This window comes from Pan troglodytes, chromosome 9 (genome assembly GCF_028858775.2).
Source record: "Pan troglodytes isolate AG18354 chromosome 9, NHGRI_mPanTro3-v2.0_pri, whole genome shotgun sequence".
NCBI lineage: Eukaryota > Metazoa > Chordata > Mammalia > Primates > Hominidae > Pan > Pan troglodytes.
The window spans coordinates 12930033-12946548 of NC_072407.2; the positions used below are offsets into that span (position 1 = coordinate 12930033).

The window sequence follows — 16516 nt, forward strand, 5'->3', positions numbered from 1 at the left end:
TTAACATGACTAAGGCCTCTCTTTACCAGTTATCTACTGTGTGCCAAGCATTGTTCCCAGGTGTTAATTATGTTAATTCATTTAATACTGTAACACAATCCTATGAGGTAAATGTTACCAATTCTATTTTACCAAACAGGAAAACCAAGGCCCAAGTCATACAGCTAGTAAAAGGAAGAGCCACAATTCAAACCAGGACTGATTTCAAAATTTGCATTCCTTCCACTATGCCATGGAAAGTACAATAGGGTGTTTTTATGTCAACTGCAGCCAGACACATCAATTTTCTCCTCTGAGAGGACAGGATATAAGTCTGAAGAAACAATGTATATGAAAATATGCTCTATGCTATAAGGCAAGATTTATATGTAAGTAAGTATCATCATCCTCCAGGAGAAGATGCATAAAGCAGAGCTGACAGTTTTCTTTTTCATTTTTTTTTTTAAGAGACAGGGACACGTTTCCCAGCCTAGGCTGGACTTGAACTCCTGGGCCAAGCGATCCTCCCGCCTCAGCCTGCTGAGTAGCTGTGACTACAGGCACATGCCATGATGCCAGGCCAGAACTGGCATTTCTACTGCACACACACCAGTAAACTCAGCAGGAAGTGAACTCTAAACATAGCCTAAGAGGAGAACTTTTCTCTCAACACTAAAACTCATAAAAACACGTAAGCAAGTGTGTGGGTCAGTCACTCCCTTAAACACAGGTGTCTGGCAAGATAGTGAGAAATCATCCCACGTCTAACGTCCATGGGCACAGACTCCTGTTTGCTTCAGAATCCAGGAGATGCTGGCATTTGGCCAGGTAGGCCTTCTTTTCTCTCAACTCCCTTTTAATCTCATCTCCTTCAGTGATGATCATTCTCAAAGAATTATTTCAAGAGACACTATCTTTGAGAAGAAGAATTATTTCAAGTTTTAATTTCTAGCTCATCTACAAATCCACGACTTTTTGAAATCAAAGCTCTCCAAAACTCTGGCACCTACAATGTGCTTCTTTCCTATAAGTTTGATGGCTATTACCTAGGAGACATGCATGCCTTCCCTGGTAGTTTAGAGACAAAGTTTGGAATATGATGTGCTCAGAAAAGGGGTCACTCTACCTTTAGTCCTGGGCATCAAGGGTTTTCTAGATGTTTAAGAGGGAAGTGGTCACCAGCAGCAAGAAAATGCTGGGGTGGGTTCTCTGGACCACTGCTTCACTCAGGGACAGCCACCCCTTCTCTACTCAACCCGTCCAAACCCTGTAAGTGAAGTGTAAAGAATGCAACACAGATCTTCACAAAGACTACCTACCAAAACAAACCCCAACCAGAAAAGCACTGGGGTTACTATGCAAAGGGATCCCTCAGGGATAAAACAGGAAGAGGGGCTCACTGCGTTTCCTCTCAAGGGCTCCTGCTTCAACCCCACCTATGTATCACAATTCTCTTCCTCTTCAGTATTAACCCCCTACCTCATTAATTTCCTCCACTCCAACCAGTGGGCAGCAATGTCCAACAGAGCACAATACATTTAAAACTGTTTAAAGTGGTTGTCTTGCATTTTTCTCACCTTGTCTTCTTCCACCACTGGCTAAGCTTTCAACCGATTCCACAGTGCCCCAGCTCTGCAGTAAAGCAACTACCCCACATCTTCAAACTCTTCACAGAATTGTGCACCATCTCCTGCCCTCACACACACCAGGCTCTCCCTGAGGGCGCTCTCTCCACCCTGGCAACTTCAATAGCTACGTGCATGGATCCACTCAAAACTCTTGGCTCACAACTGATTCCCTGACATCAATTCCACTTCCACTTGAGTCACCCACACTTTTGCACAAACCCTGAACCTTGGAGTACCCATCTCAAAACCTTGCCCTCTACTGTCTGACCACAGTTTCCCTTCCTGTCTATCTTTTGACCATTCACTACCTGACAGCTGCTCTCTGAACTTGGCCAGGCCTCTGTTCCCTTAAGCCTTTTTCCTAGAGTATATCAGCCACCTCTTGGCCTTTCCTTCTGCCAATCCAGGCTGAAATCCATGATTCATCACAAATGGATCCGTCTCAAATCCACAGCTCCTTTCTCTTTCCACTGTACCTACCTAAAAAGCTCTAACTATGGTATTCTCCATTCCTTTGTCAGCACACCTAAAAATTGCTAGTCAGATACCACACATCCAATACACTTCTAAAAGGCCTTTTGGAGATACATTCTGAAGCATTTATGGATGAAATGGTATGATGCCTGGAGTTTGCTTCACAAAATTCAGTGGTAAAAAAGGAAGAGTAGTGGACAAGAATAGAAATAAAACATGCTAGTTCATGTGTTAATAGTCATAGTTATTAGTTAATAGTTACAGATAATGGTTGAAGCTGGATGGTGGACACAGCAGTGGTCATCTATTCTCTCTACTTTGGTTATGCTTGGTATTTTCCATAACAAAAAGTTTAACAATAAAACAACTTACGTGCAAGATTAATGGGGAACAATGCCAAAGGTCACACACAGATTACCTGCTAGTCACAAAATGAAAACTATAATTTCACGATGGAGAAATTTAGCTGATCCTACCTTAACCAGTAATCAAGCTTAGCATCAATAATAATGGGCCAGCCAAACATCATGTGCCTCTGATCTGCTGCATCATTCATAAAGGGTTGTTTTCTCCCTAAAATGCTTAACCTAAATCTAATCAGGTCTCTAGATCTAAGTTACAGTTTATAGAATACACAGGGGAGAGAGGAAGAACCTGAACAATACCCCAAAGAAACAATCAGACAAATCCATAATGTGAAAAGTGAATTTATGTTAAGAAATAAGAAGTGTCTAAAACTGAACTCCCAGCCTGGGCAACACAACAAGAGCCCCATCTCTACAAAAAAATAAAAAATTTTAAAAATAGCAGATTTAGCAGAGTGTGGTGGCACATGCCTGTAGTCCCAGCTACTCAGGAGGCTGAGGCCCCCACCATCTAACTAAAACTATCCAAGAAGACCCCGAGCAAGAACCCCAGAACCAGGCAAGTATTGTGGTTTTAAGCCACTATGTTTTGGGGTGGTCTGGTAGGCAGGACACTGGTAAATCCAGCCTTTCAAGAGCCAGCCCTGAGACCTGTCTCTGGAGTCTTATCTTGACACTCCTCAATCTACCCTGCCAAGGACAACAAACACGACCAACTGGGACTTCCCTGAACACTCTACACTTACAGCTTCACTCCTGTCTTTGTGCATGCAAATCCTTCTACCTGGAATGCCCCTCCCTGCCCTGTCTCCTTATAAAGAAACTATGCCTCCTTCAAAATCTGTACCAGCACCATTTCCTCTGTGAAACCATGCCCTCCTTTTCCCCACTCTCCTCCCACCAGTAATTCAATTAATCCTTTCCTCCCAGTGAAACATCTAGGGTGGCATAAATTGCAATGCAGTATACTGGCTTTTCATATGTCTTGTCCAATAAGCTATTAAATTCCAAGAAGGTAAGTGCTATATGTCTGTGCACTGGTCCTGCAGGGGCCTAATGAATGTATGCTGATTGGAAGTGGTTTCTCCTGCTTCCTTACTTAGCCTATTTCTACTAAAAACATTTCTGGGCCAGGCACAGTGGCTCACGCCTGTAATCCCAGCACTTTGGGAGGCTGAGGTAAGAGGATCACGTGAGCCCAAGAGTTCGAGACCAACCTCGGCAACACGGCAAGGCCCCATCTCTACAAAATTTTTAAAAATTAGCCAAGCATGGTGGTTCGTGCCCATGATCTCAGCTTCTCCAGAGGCTGCAGTGGGAGGATCACTTGAGTCCAGGAGGTAGAGGCTGCAGTGAGCTGTGATAGCATCACTGCACTCCAGCCCGTGCAACAGAGCAAAGAAAGAGAGCAGTCTCAAAGAAAAATTCTGTTTAAGCCCCTGGCTGATGGAGCAGAAATGATGCTCGCTAAATCCTGCTTTTCTCGGTCTCTTAAACTCTAACTTTTCTGAGTTCGCAAGTTCACAACCCTTGGAAAAACAACCCTAGGTTGATCCAGCACTAAAAGCTGCCTTTTAAAATACAGTTAGGTGGGACCTGACTAGCTTAGTGTCTGGGACATAGGTAGGTACTCAATAAACATTATTTCTTTTCCTTCTCTCACTTCAAAAACCTTCCTGAATCTGTTCACAAAGCAGCTCCATTTCCTCACACCTTTCAAGCTGCTCTTCTCCAAAAGCCACACCCTTTCTGGGTCTTAATACCTGCTTAGACTTTGGCCTACTGCCTCTCCTCAGTACCAGCTGCCCACCTGCTGCCACCTCAGCCAGGGTGAGCTCATCAAAGCAGGTAAAATTTTTAAGGGAGAAGCTTCTACATCACAAGATCTAGGTCCAGCGTGTCAATACAATTGCACATGGGAAGCACTGGAAAGTTTTGCAAAGGGGATTCATGCAACTATCCCCAAACATTAACAAAAGAAATCTGGTTGTGTCGTATATAGGATAAGAGAAAACAAACAAAAAACAGGATTAGGAATCAGAAGACTTGGGTGAAATTTTTAATCTGCCTCTCTCACTAAAGGCTTTTTTTTTTTGTAAACTTAATCAGAAATATTCTTTTAAGCCAGGCACAGTGGCTCACACCTTGTAATCCCAGCAATTTGGGAGGCCGAGGCAGGCGGATCGCTCAAGGTCAGGAGTTCAAGACCAGCCTAGGCAACTAGTGAAACCCCATCTCTACTAAAAATGCAAAAAATTAGCCGGGTGTGGTGGCATGTGCCTGTAGTCCCACCTACTTGGGAGGCTGAGGCATGAGAATCATTTGAACCTGGGAGGAGGAGGTTGCATGAGCTGAGATCATGCCACTGCACTCCAGCCTGGGCTACAGAGCAAGACCCTGTCTCAAAAAAAAAAAAGGAATATTTCTTTAATGTCACAGAAAATGTTTTTAATTGTTATGGTACATCCTTAAGTGAAAAGAAGTTTACAAATTTTTAGTAAAGAAAAAATTTAATAGAAAAAAAGGTTATCTTAGGTTTTCTTGTCAACAAAATGTAATTCCTGCTGGGCACGGTGGCTCATGCCTGTAATCCCAGCACTTTGGGAGGCCAAGGCGCGTGGATCACCTGAGGCCAGGAGTTCAAGACCAGCCTGGCAAACACGGTGAAACCCCGTCTCTACAAAAATACAAAAATTAGCTGGGCATGATGGTGGGTGCCTGTAATCCCAGCTACTTGGGAGGCTGAGGCAGGAGAATTGCTTGAATCCGGGAGGCAGAGGTTGCAGTAAGCCGAGATCGTACCATTGCACTCCAGCCTGGGCAACAGAGTGAGAGACGCTATCTCACACACACACACACACAAATAAAGAAAATTTAGTTACTACTCCTCTCCTTACAGCAAAATTAATTACAGTTTAAATGTAAAAACTGGAACCATGAAAACACTAAAAGAAAACATGAATAAATTTTTTTTTGTGATTCTGACAAGTGAAGAAGATTTTTCCAAGTATGACAGAAAATTCAACTCCACAGCCGAGAAGCGAGATGAGGGGAAGCACCTTGAAGGAAAATATTTGCCTAAATAAAAATGTAAAACATGTGAAAGGCAAATAATTAGCATAAACAAAGTCAAAAAAATTTTTTACTGGGGGAAAAATTATCAGCAACACATATGGCAAAGAGTCCTAATGCCGTATGTATGTAAAATCTCTCACAAGTCTACAAGATAAAACAGTGACCAAAGAGAAAAATTAACAATGTATTTGAGCAGAAAATTTACAAAGGAATAAAATCAACTACCAGAAAGATAAAAAGATGCTAATTTCATTAATAACTGAAGACATCCTAAATAAAGTAACAATAAGAAATCCTTTTTCACCTATCAGATTGGCGAAGAGTAAAAAAATGTGTAACACCTGTGTTGGGCCAGGGTGCAGTGGAAAGAGGCACCTCCATACCCTGCTGATGAGAAGTACACTGATGCAACCTCTTTGGAAGGCAGTTTGGCAATATTTATTAACATTTATAATGAGCACACCCTTTGATCAGCATATCTTTCCTTCTAGGAATTCTGCCTAAGGAAATAAAATACAAGTACTAGGACACATGGGCAAAGACAGCTGGATACTGCTGTTCATTACAGTACTGCATATAATAGGAACAACTGAGAAACAATTCAATTGTCCGTCAAAAGGGGCTTGGTTAAATAAATTATGATACATCCCTCTGAAGAAATGCAATGCTGCTCCTTAAAAGCACATACTGAGGTGGGAAAATATCCTAGGTAAATTACAAGTGATATGTTTTTCAGTACAGTATAATCTTTTCTTTCCATTTTTTAATTGCAGTAAAGTATATAAAATTCCCCATTTAAAAGTGTACAATTCAGTGGCATTAACTATGTTCACAATGTTGTGCAACCATTACCACTATTTCCCAAACTTCTCCAAACAGTAACTCCGCAATGATTAAGCAATAACTCCCCATTCTCCCCTCTCCCCAAGCTCCTGGTTTACCTCTAATCTATTTTCCTGTCTCTGTGAATTTGCCTTTTCTAGATATTTTATATAAGCAGAATCACAAAATATTTGTGCTTTTATATATGGCTTATTTCAGTTACGGCAGCATTTTCAAGGTTTATCTACATTGTAGTATGCATCAGAACTTCCTTCCTTTCACAGCTGAAGAATAGTCCACAGTCTGTATTACTGTGTTCATACATTTTCTTTGCACATTGTTTGTACAATTTGTTTATTCGTCAGTCAGTGAACATTTGGGTTGTTTCCACCTTCTCGCTGCTGTGAATAATGCTGCAATGAACACTAGCATGCAAGAATCTGAGTCCTTGTTTTCAATTATTTTGGGCATATACCTAGGAGTGGAATTGCTGGGTCATATGGCAATTTGGGGCTTTTTGGGGAATAATCAAACTTTCCCACAGCAGCTGCACTGCTAACACTCCCACTAACAACGTATGAGGATTCTAACTTCTCTACATTCTCACCAACACTTCTTACTTTCCATTTTTTTAAATTAAGAGCATAAACTTTTCGTGTAAAACTAAATGTACATAAAAATGCATCATTTAAAGAATCTTTATGGCTCAAGGATGTTAGTTTAAATATATAAATAAAAAATATAAATAAATAAAAAATTCAGGGCTACACAACTGTTAACAATAACTATTTTTCTGGGGCATGGGTTTATAGAAGATGCTCATATTCTGCCTTACGTATTCCCCATTTTGCAAAAGTTTTTAGAACACCTGGTGTTGCTTTTGTTATTTTAAAAAATGTCTTAAACAAAAGTTAGCCAGATAGATGGTTTGATGCCTGCCTGCTAATGTGAAACACAGTTTCAGTGTTACATACACAGCAAGGCCCTAAATGAGCAGAGGTGAGAAGACCTGAGTCCCAGTCCCCACTCTGCCACCCTGAGCACTCTGTATTCTTACCTCTCAACTCCCAGGCACCTAGGACTGAATCCAAGTTCCCAATGAGTATCCGCAAAATAGACGACAGCTGTGTGGACCCACCCACATGGTCCTTCCATCCCGGGGACAGCACTGAGGCTACAGGAGCCCCAGGTGGGTTGTCTCAGGCTATGTATGGGTAGCCGTCTCCCTTTATCTAGTGTGCCTTACAAAGATTAAGTTGGGCAGCACTGTGCCAGGCAGCCTGTAATATCCCTTCCTACATTGAAACAGAATTCTACAGTTGTACTGAACTAATGAAGGAAGGTAAGAAAAGGAGAGCTCAGGGGAAACCTGCGAGTCATGGACTATGAAGGAAAAGGAAGGCCTTCCCCGCAAAGAAAGAAGCAAGCCCAGAAAAGAATTCAAGAAATGATGATGCCAAGGAGGACAGGGCAGCTGACATTGACTAATGCAAGTGTCTCACCTGAAGCCACAGGTGCTGAAGTAGACAGCAAAGGGCAGTGCCTGGAGCCACACTGCTCTGTGGGAACCATCCCAAGGTCACCTGCTCAGGCAGCAACAAGGAGAAAACCCAGCCTCTGTGGGAAGAGGCACTGAGGCCTGGGCAAGTGAAAGTCAAGTGAAATCCTTCCCCTCTTTCAGGTGTTCTCAGCCTTTCGGCTGCCAACTGTGGACTTTGCCCTTGAAATTCAACTCCTGGCCTAAAGAGATAATCTCCCAGGCATGTCCTGTGTAAATTTGGCTAATCAACAGAACACATTCTGTGCAGCCCCTGCTGGCTGTCCCTGAAACAGCCCTGCCAGCCAGTAGCAGTGCTGACTGGCGGGGGGAAGCTTTTCCTGGCAGAAATGCCACCAATCCTAATGAAATCAAGTGCCCAGAATGGGCATTTTCCAAAAATCAGAGAAGCATCTGTTTAAAGACGAGCACATACCTGGAAATCTCATCCAGAAGTGATACAGATTTGGTGAGAAGAGTCATTGAGAGCATGGACCTTTACCAGGCTTTGTTGATGTTTTAGAGTAAGCCACCTAAGAACATCTAAAGTAAAGCTTTGTAGACATGAAATTCTGGGTCAGTAAAAGAAAGCAAGCCAATTAACATCTGGCCCTCACACCCTTATTGGCATCTCAGCTGCCAAGCCTCTTAAGCAGTGGTTCTCAAAGTGGGGTTCCCAGCCAACAGCAGCAGCATCACTTCCGAACTTGTTAAAAATGCAAATTTTTACTAAAAAATTTCTACTAAATTGGTTAACAAGCTCTCCAGGTGAGTTTGGTGCACAGTCAAGTCTGAAAACCACTGCTCTACAGGCTCTAGAAAGCTCTGCAATCTGGAGTTCTGATCCCACCCACCCTGAGACTTCCCTTACTTTCTGCTCTAAATGAATTTTGAGGGACTGGAATATCATCCTCCAGTTACAGCCAATAAAATAGGCGAGTTTCCTCCCACTTCATTTCCATCTTCTACATGGTCTCCTAGGTTTCTTTTCTACAAATCATATTCAATTGTGTTTCCTTCCTGCTTCCTGGGGAAAGTGATTCCCCGCTTTCCGGATGGTTCAATCCCTTAAAGATCGGACCTCAGCCAGTCTTTCCAGCCTCATCTTCTAACCCATCTGTGTGTCCCTGCTCATGGCAGATGACCATTTAATGTCTGCTCATTGTGAATCAGTGATGAAGACCATCTGAACAACACCCTGTAAAGGAACCTTTCCCAACTACATTATCTTTCCTTCAGAAGCAAGTCTGTTACTGAAACAGACTGGGAAGGGGAGACAGGAAAGCAGAATCCAGTGACTTACCTAAGAAATTCCTCTGTTTTCTAGCAATCTATGCTAAATCTGAAATTCAGTCTCACCCTGCTCTGCCCTTCACAAACTATTCCATCTAAGCAGGCTGATTGGGCTGACCACAGATCTCATGAACACCAAGGAATGAGAGTTTATAAACACTGCATACATTTTCATTTCAGAATCCTGGGCCTTCACTACTGATAGAATCCAAACAGGATCAAACCTTTAAAAAAAAAAAAGTATGGGCCGGACACAGTGTCTCACGCCTGTAATCCCAACACTTTGGGAGGCCAAGGTGGGCAGATCACCTGAGGTCAGGAGTTCAAGACCAGCCTGGCCAACATGGTGAAACCCTGTCTCTACAAAAATACAAAAATTAGCCAAGCATGGTGGTGCGTGCCTGTAATCCCAGCTACATGGGAGGCTAAGGCAGGAGAATGGCTTTAACCAGGGAGGCAACGGTTGCAGTGAGCCAAGACCATGCCACTGCACTCCAGCTTGGGTGACAGAGAATCCATCTCGAAAAAGAAAAAGAAGTATCAACCCATAGAAACTAGTCAATGTTCAATTTCCAAGAAGTGAAATTTGTGGCCTGATACATTTCTTTTCTCAAACATTTCCAATAAACTTGAAGACTCTAGAAGAGATCTGTACACTAGGAAATCAGGGTTTATTTATAAACACTAGTTTACTGACAAATTACTTACTTTTTCCAAAAGTAAATTCCATCTTCTTATACAATAGGGGGAATTGCAATCTAAGACATCTAACTACTTATGGAGCGTTAAGGAGAAAGGCCATTTTTTTCCTGCCCAGAGGAAGAGATGTAAGTCAGGTTAACTGCTTCCAAGTCTTGCCACAGCCCCACCCTCCCCAGTTGTTTATATGGACTCGCATTCTCAGTATTTAACCGGGTACCCCTTTCGGAGAAAGCTAAAAAAACTCATTCAATTCTGCAAACATTCAAAATGTGACCATAAATAACACATAGTGATACAAAGGAAAAAACTCATTAGATGTTCTAGATAACCAAAGAAGAGCTGCATTTGATATACCAACCAGAGCGGAAGTGTGGCAAGAACACATGCTTGGAATCAAACAGCCTTAGATTTAGATTTTAAGCACGTTAGCTACTCCACATCCCTGCAGATGTTACAACATCAACAAATTAACTCACAGATCATTGTAAGGATTTACTAAAACAATGAAATAAAAATGCCTAGTATAACACAATGCTTAGAACAAACATTACACTAATGTCTTACCACTAACCTAAAATCTGCAGAAAATTTAAAAATACATAGTGCTTGATCCCAAGAAGTATGCAGACTATATTAATTCGACTTCCTTAGCTAAGCAGATATGTCTATGCCCACTTGCGATCCCTTTTGTTTCCTCATATTCTTATCCCCTTACCCCTTCCCCCTTCTTCCCCCTTCTTCCTCCTTCTTCCCCTTTCTTCCCCTTCTTCCCCCTTCTTTCTTCCCCCTTCTTCCCACTTCCCTCTTCCCCCTTCCCCCTTTCCCCCTTTCCTCTTCTCTTCTCTTCTTTGAGACAGAGTCTTGCTCTGTCTCTTCTCTTCTATTCTTTTCTCTGAGAAAGAGTCTTGCTCTGTTGCCCAGGCTGGAGTGGCATGATCATAGCTCACTGAAGCTTCAAACTCTTGGGTTCCAGCGATCCTCCCGCTTCAGCCTCCCAAAGTGTGGGGGTTACAGGCATGAGCCACCATGCCCAGCACCCTACTCTTTTTCCTGATTCTTCTCAATCAGATTCAATGTTCCTCTCTCTCCCTCTCAAATTTCCATACCTTATCCCAAGTTGTGCCACCATCCTCCACCCCGACACCCTCTTGCTCCCTATATGCTAACAATGATGACTTCCTAGGTGTCCCTTCTGCATGTCAAGCTCTTTCCTACCTCAGGAGCTTTGACAGCTGTTCCCTTTTCCAGAAAGGAACTTTCCCCAAATCTGCACATTAACGGCTTCTTCTCATCCTTGAGCTCGCAGTTCAAACGTCATTCTCAGAGGCCTTCTCTAACCTCTCGTCCCTGTTACTCTCTCTTTTACATCACCATTATTTCCTTCCTAGCTCACAGCACTATCTTGATCTCATCTATTGATTTGTTTACTTGTTTACTGAAATGCTTCCCCACTCACTACACGTTAAGCTCCATGACAACAAGGACTTCAATGTCTTAGTTATCTCTACCTCCTCGGCATACAGAACAAAACCTAGAACAGAAGGAATGCTCCATAAATATTTATTGGATGAATAAATACATTCAGTTTCCGAAGCAAGAGAGGCAGTTAGATTCCCCCTCACTCCTTCGCTTTCTCTAACTGGTGACAGTGGAAGATGGAATCCCAGGGAAAGATTGTAAATTAAAAAGAGAACAGACTGAGGATTAACTTTTGGGGAACACCAAAAAATAAAAGCCATCCCAACCCCCCCAATGACAAAACATTAAGGGCTATCAGGGACCCAGGAGGATGGCACAGGTGTTGCAGTCTCCGCCTTTTTTTGTTTCTACAGCTTTCCAGAAGAAGCTCAGCTTCTTCCTGCAAGGCCATGTAGACATCTGGCCTTCAGTGTTTTTCAGATGAAAAGAAGTCTGGATATCACTGCTTTGAAAACCCATCTGGGCACATAAGCAGAATAGGCACCTACATCTAAATGGAGGGAAAAAAAACCCACCTGGGTTTACCAAACAGTTGTAGGTCCTGCAACTGGAGGGGGTAAGAAAGAAAATAAAAAGGCTTTTCTATTTCCACTTAATGAGATTTAAATAAAACAACAATTTCTGGTTGCTTTTTTTTTTTTTTTTAGACGGAGTTTCACTCTTGTTGCCCAGGCTGGAGTGAAACAGCACAATCTCAGCTCACTGCAAACTCCGCCTCCCAGGTTCAAGTAATTCTCCTGTCTCAGCCTCCCAAGTAGCTGGGATTACAGGCACCGGCCACCACACCCGGCTAATTTTGTATTTAGAGACAAGGTTTCACCATGTTGGCCAGGCTGGTCTTGAACTCCTGACCTCAAGTAATCCACCCACTTCAGCCTCCTAAAGTGCTGGGATTACAGGCCTGAGCCATTGCACCCTGCCCTGGTTGCTTTCTTTTTAACCTGGATCCCTGCCACTTCCCCCTGGGTACTTATTAGAGTTCAGTTGACAAAACCAATAGCCCTTCTTACCTCCAATATCTTCACAACTGGCTCTCCCAGCACAGCCAAGCCAAGAGCAAACCCTGAGCATCAGTGATGACTCAAACGCAGAGAGGCAGGGACTCGGAAAGGACAGTGCTACCTGTTCCATTTATGTTTCAACCCAAAGGGATAAGTCAATCAGGAGGTTGGAGAGAGGCAGAGAACATAAGAAACTTCAGTATTTTCTTTCCTTTCTAGATTCAAAAGCCTCAATTCTCAGAACATAGCAGCCAGAGTCAAAGCCACAGACTGCAAACCAAGGTCACTGCCATTGCCAAGCTTGTCTCACATGTCCTAGCTATTTTCTTCTCACACTCATGTACCATCCTCCTTTTTCTCTTTTTTTTTTTTTTTTTTTTTTTTTTTTTAAGAGACAGTGTCTTGCTATGTTGCTCAGGCTGGAGTGCAGTGTGTATTCACAGGTGTGATCATTGCGCAGGACAGCCTCAAACTCATGGGCTCAAGCAGTCCTCCTGCCTCAGCTTCCTAAGCAGATGGGACTACAGGTGCCCAAACCCAGAGCACACCCCTTTATAGTTGCTGGGGTCATTCAAGTTCCTTAATTTCCTTTCCCTACTGGCATTCCTTTTTGCCAAGTGGCAAAGTATATACACACAAGTCAGACCTTTTTGTCCTAAGGTCTTTGCAAATGAGTACAAAGTTCCACGTGTAGTGTCTACAGTCCTCAGTCTTCACCATGTATTATTTATTATTATTATTATTATTATTTTAGAGACAGGATCTTGCTCTGTCACCCAGGTTAGAGTGCAGTGGCACAATCACAGCTCACTATAACCCTGAACTCCAGGGCTCAAGCAATCATTCCACCTCAGCCTCCCAAGTAGCTGGGACTACAGGCATGTGTTACCATGCTTGGTTAATTTCATGTATTTTGTAGAGATGGGGGTCTCATTATATTGCCCAGGCTGGTTTCAAACTCCTGGCCTCAAGCAATCCTCCTGCCCTGGCCTCCCAAAGTGTTAGGATTACAAGTGTGAGCCACTGTGTCTGGCCTTTACCATCTTTTAATTACTCCATCAGAACATATATTAGGTCACAAATTGCTAATAAACTAAATGGGAAGGAGATTCCAGCATAATTCTGCAAGGAAACTTACCTCCACTAAGGAGTACGGGGCACAGTTTTGGGAGCTCTATGCACCATCGAGGCTAAGCTTCTCCTGATTCTACAAGGAGCTACTGTCGAACCTGAGCCCCTGCCTGTGGAAGCCTGCAGAAGTAAAAAAGCTGAAGAACAGGATGTTTGACCATCATCTAGAGTTTGGTCTTCTAAAGCAAAAATAACCTTACATTGTAAACAGCCTCACTCAAAGAGAAAATTTGTGAAGCCTCTACTCTTAGGAACTCCCTATTCTGCCCTAGGCCTGTCTGGGCTCAGCAGGCCCATAAATTGGCACTGTTGATATGACCTTTCCAGGCTGTATTTCAACAAGAGATAACAACAAAGCTCAGAGCTTTGGTAGCACTCAAAGAAGATTTGAGGGACTTAAAACACATTGCTAAATTTGGCAGCAAAAGTTCCTGTTCCCTGAAGTTGCAAAAGAAAATCTCTTTATAATTTACACTTGTAGATAAGGAGCTACTCATTCTCTTTAGAAACAGATTAGAACCTCCTCATCCCAATCCACCACTCCCCTGAAAGAGGAGTGAGACTGCTGGGGCAAGTCTCACCTGGGGCTGGGATCAGGCTATCTCTTGGGAAGATGAAGTACCAGGAACTTACCTTGATGCCTCTTACCGCCTTAGCCACAAATGCCCAGAGACATTTGCCACTCTTCACTATCTAGAGCCGTCTATCTCCCTCACCCTCCCATCAGCCTTCCCAATTCCCATTCTGCTCTTTGACACTGGGTCTGCCATGTCCCTATCCCTGTTGTTCATACAACACATATTACTCCTCAGAGAGGGGCCCGCTCAGCCTAGAGGCTCTTTTGATTCAGCCAGACTCCCCTTCTGGTTTATAATTTCTTTACAAAAGCAAGGTACAGGAGCTCCGATCTATATGCTGACTGGGGGACGCTTATCGCTGCTCTGCTGATACCGTCTGCCCAAGACACAGAAGAAGGGGATATGGCCTTGCATTTCTCAGCAGAACAAACCCAACAGACAAGCCACAAAGAAATAAACACAGCTGCCTGGCGTGGTGGCTCACGCCTATAATCCTAGCACTTTGGGAGGCCGAGGCAGATGGAATGCCTGAGCTCAGGAGTTCGAGACCAGCCTGAGTAACATGGTGAAACCCCGTCTCTACTAAATACAAAAAATTAGCTGGGCATGGCAGCATGCACCTATAATCTCAGCTACTCGGTAGGCTGAGACAGGAGAATTACTTGAATCCGGAAGGTAGAGGTTGCAGTGAGCCGAGATCGTGCCATTGCACTCCAGCCTAGGTGACAGGGCAAGACTTTGTCTCAAAAAAAAAAAAAAGAAAAAAGAAAGAAAGAAAGAAACACTGCTGAGGCTGGGTGCAGTGGCTCACGCCTGTAATCCCAACACCTTGGAAAGCCAAGGTGGGCGGATCACTTGAGCTCAGTTCGAGACCAGCCTGGGCAACATGAAGAAACCCCATCTCTATAAAAAAAATTATAAAAATCAGCCAGGTGTGGTGCACATTTGTTACTCCAGAGGCTGAGGTGGGAGGATCGCTTGAGCCAGGGAGGTGGAAGTTGCAGTGAGCCAATATTGCACCACTGCACTCTAGCCTGTGTGACACAGTAAGGCCCTCTCTTGGAAAAAAAAAAAAAAAAAAAGGGCCAGGTGCAGTGGCTCACACCTGTAATCCCAGCACTTTGGGAGGCCTAGGCAGGTGTATCACCTGAGATCAGGAGTTCAAGACCAGCGTGGCTAATATGGCGAAACCCCATCGATACTAAAAATACAAAAATTAGCTGGGTGTGGTGGTACACACCTGTAGTCCCAGCTACTTGGAAGGCTGAGGCAGGAGAATCACTTGAACCCAGGAGATGGAAGTTGCAGTGAGCCGAGATCGTGCCACTGCACTCCAGCCTGGGCGACAGTGAGACTCTGTCTGGAAAAAAAAAAAAAAGGAAATAAACACTACTTGGTTTACAAGAGAATAATAAACAAAACAATAACTGCAAACCTTTTGTTCAGCAAGGAGGCAGGAAGTACTATTCTAGGCTCTTTACATTTAGCATTTAGGCTTTGTTACAGCCCCATGAGATAATGCTACCACTGCCTCAATTTTACGGAAGAGGAACCAGGGCAGGGACAAGTAACTCGTCCAAGGTTACAGAGCTATTAGGTGGCAGAGGCAGAATCTGAACCCAATCTGACCCCAGAGCCCAGGCTCTAAACATTACTCTCCTATTGGATGGCTCTTCCCCTAAGACACAGATTTGCGTCTGGGCACTAACTGGCTCACCCTAAACTCTAAAGGAGAGGGGATTGCTCAGAAAACACTGGCATTTTTCGCCACTGAGAAAAGGAAACAGTGATGGAAATATTTATTCAAAGACCTGGTCTAAGGCTACAGAGCCGAACAAATAAGTACCCCAAACATCTGTTAACCAAAATTTTCCCAGGGTACCAAGAGAAACCTACCTTCTTACTTACTAAAGGCTGAGGCCTCCTTGTACTGCCCTATGCATTGGAGAACAAGCTTCCAGCCTCCGAGTTCTGAGAACCAAGTCAAAATGCTTCCTAGAATCTGGTTGATGGGGTTAAAGAAAAGTTACTCAAATATTTTTTAAGCACCAACTATATATGTTAGCCATTTGGGGAAATAAAAAGTATAAAATATTATACTTGATTTCATACAACTTCAAGGAATCTAGTTGAAAACACAAGATATACACATTAGAAAAGTCAAGTCAGGGCCAGGTGTGGTGGCTCACATCTGTACTCCCAGCACTTTGGAAGGCCAAGGCAAGTAGATCACTTGAGGGCAGGAGTTGGCCACCAGCCTGGCCAACATGGTGAAACCCCGTCTCTACTAAAAATACAAAAATTAGCCGGGTGTGGTGGCGCACATCTGTAATCCCAGCTACTGGGGAGGCTGAGGCAGGAGAATCGCTGGAACCCGGGAGGTGGAGGCTGCAGTGAGCCAAGATCATGCCACTGCACTCCAGCCTGGGCGACCAAGCGAGACTCTGTCTCA

General features: G+C 43.5%; 1 protein-coding gene across 35 annotated transcripts in view; it reads right to left on the reverse strand.

Annotated features, from left to right (window-relative positions):
- The window catches only part of DENND2B (DENN domain containing 2B), a 219831-nt gene that overhangs the window by 93429 nt on the left and 109886 nt on the right, over positions 1-16516 (reverse strand). The window contains exon 1 of one of the 35 annotated variants that reach the window (XM_063782763.1): positions 7846-8003. The exons of 33 other annotated variants lie outside the window; for them this stretch is intronic. The gene's annotated coding sequence lies outside the window, so the exon portion shown is untranslated. Of the gene's footprint in view, positions 1-7845; positions 8004-16516 lie in introns of those variants that run through there. One more of the 35 variants, XM_054662060.2, reaches the window with a different exon arrangement.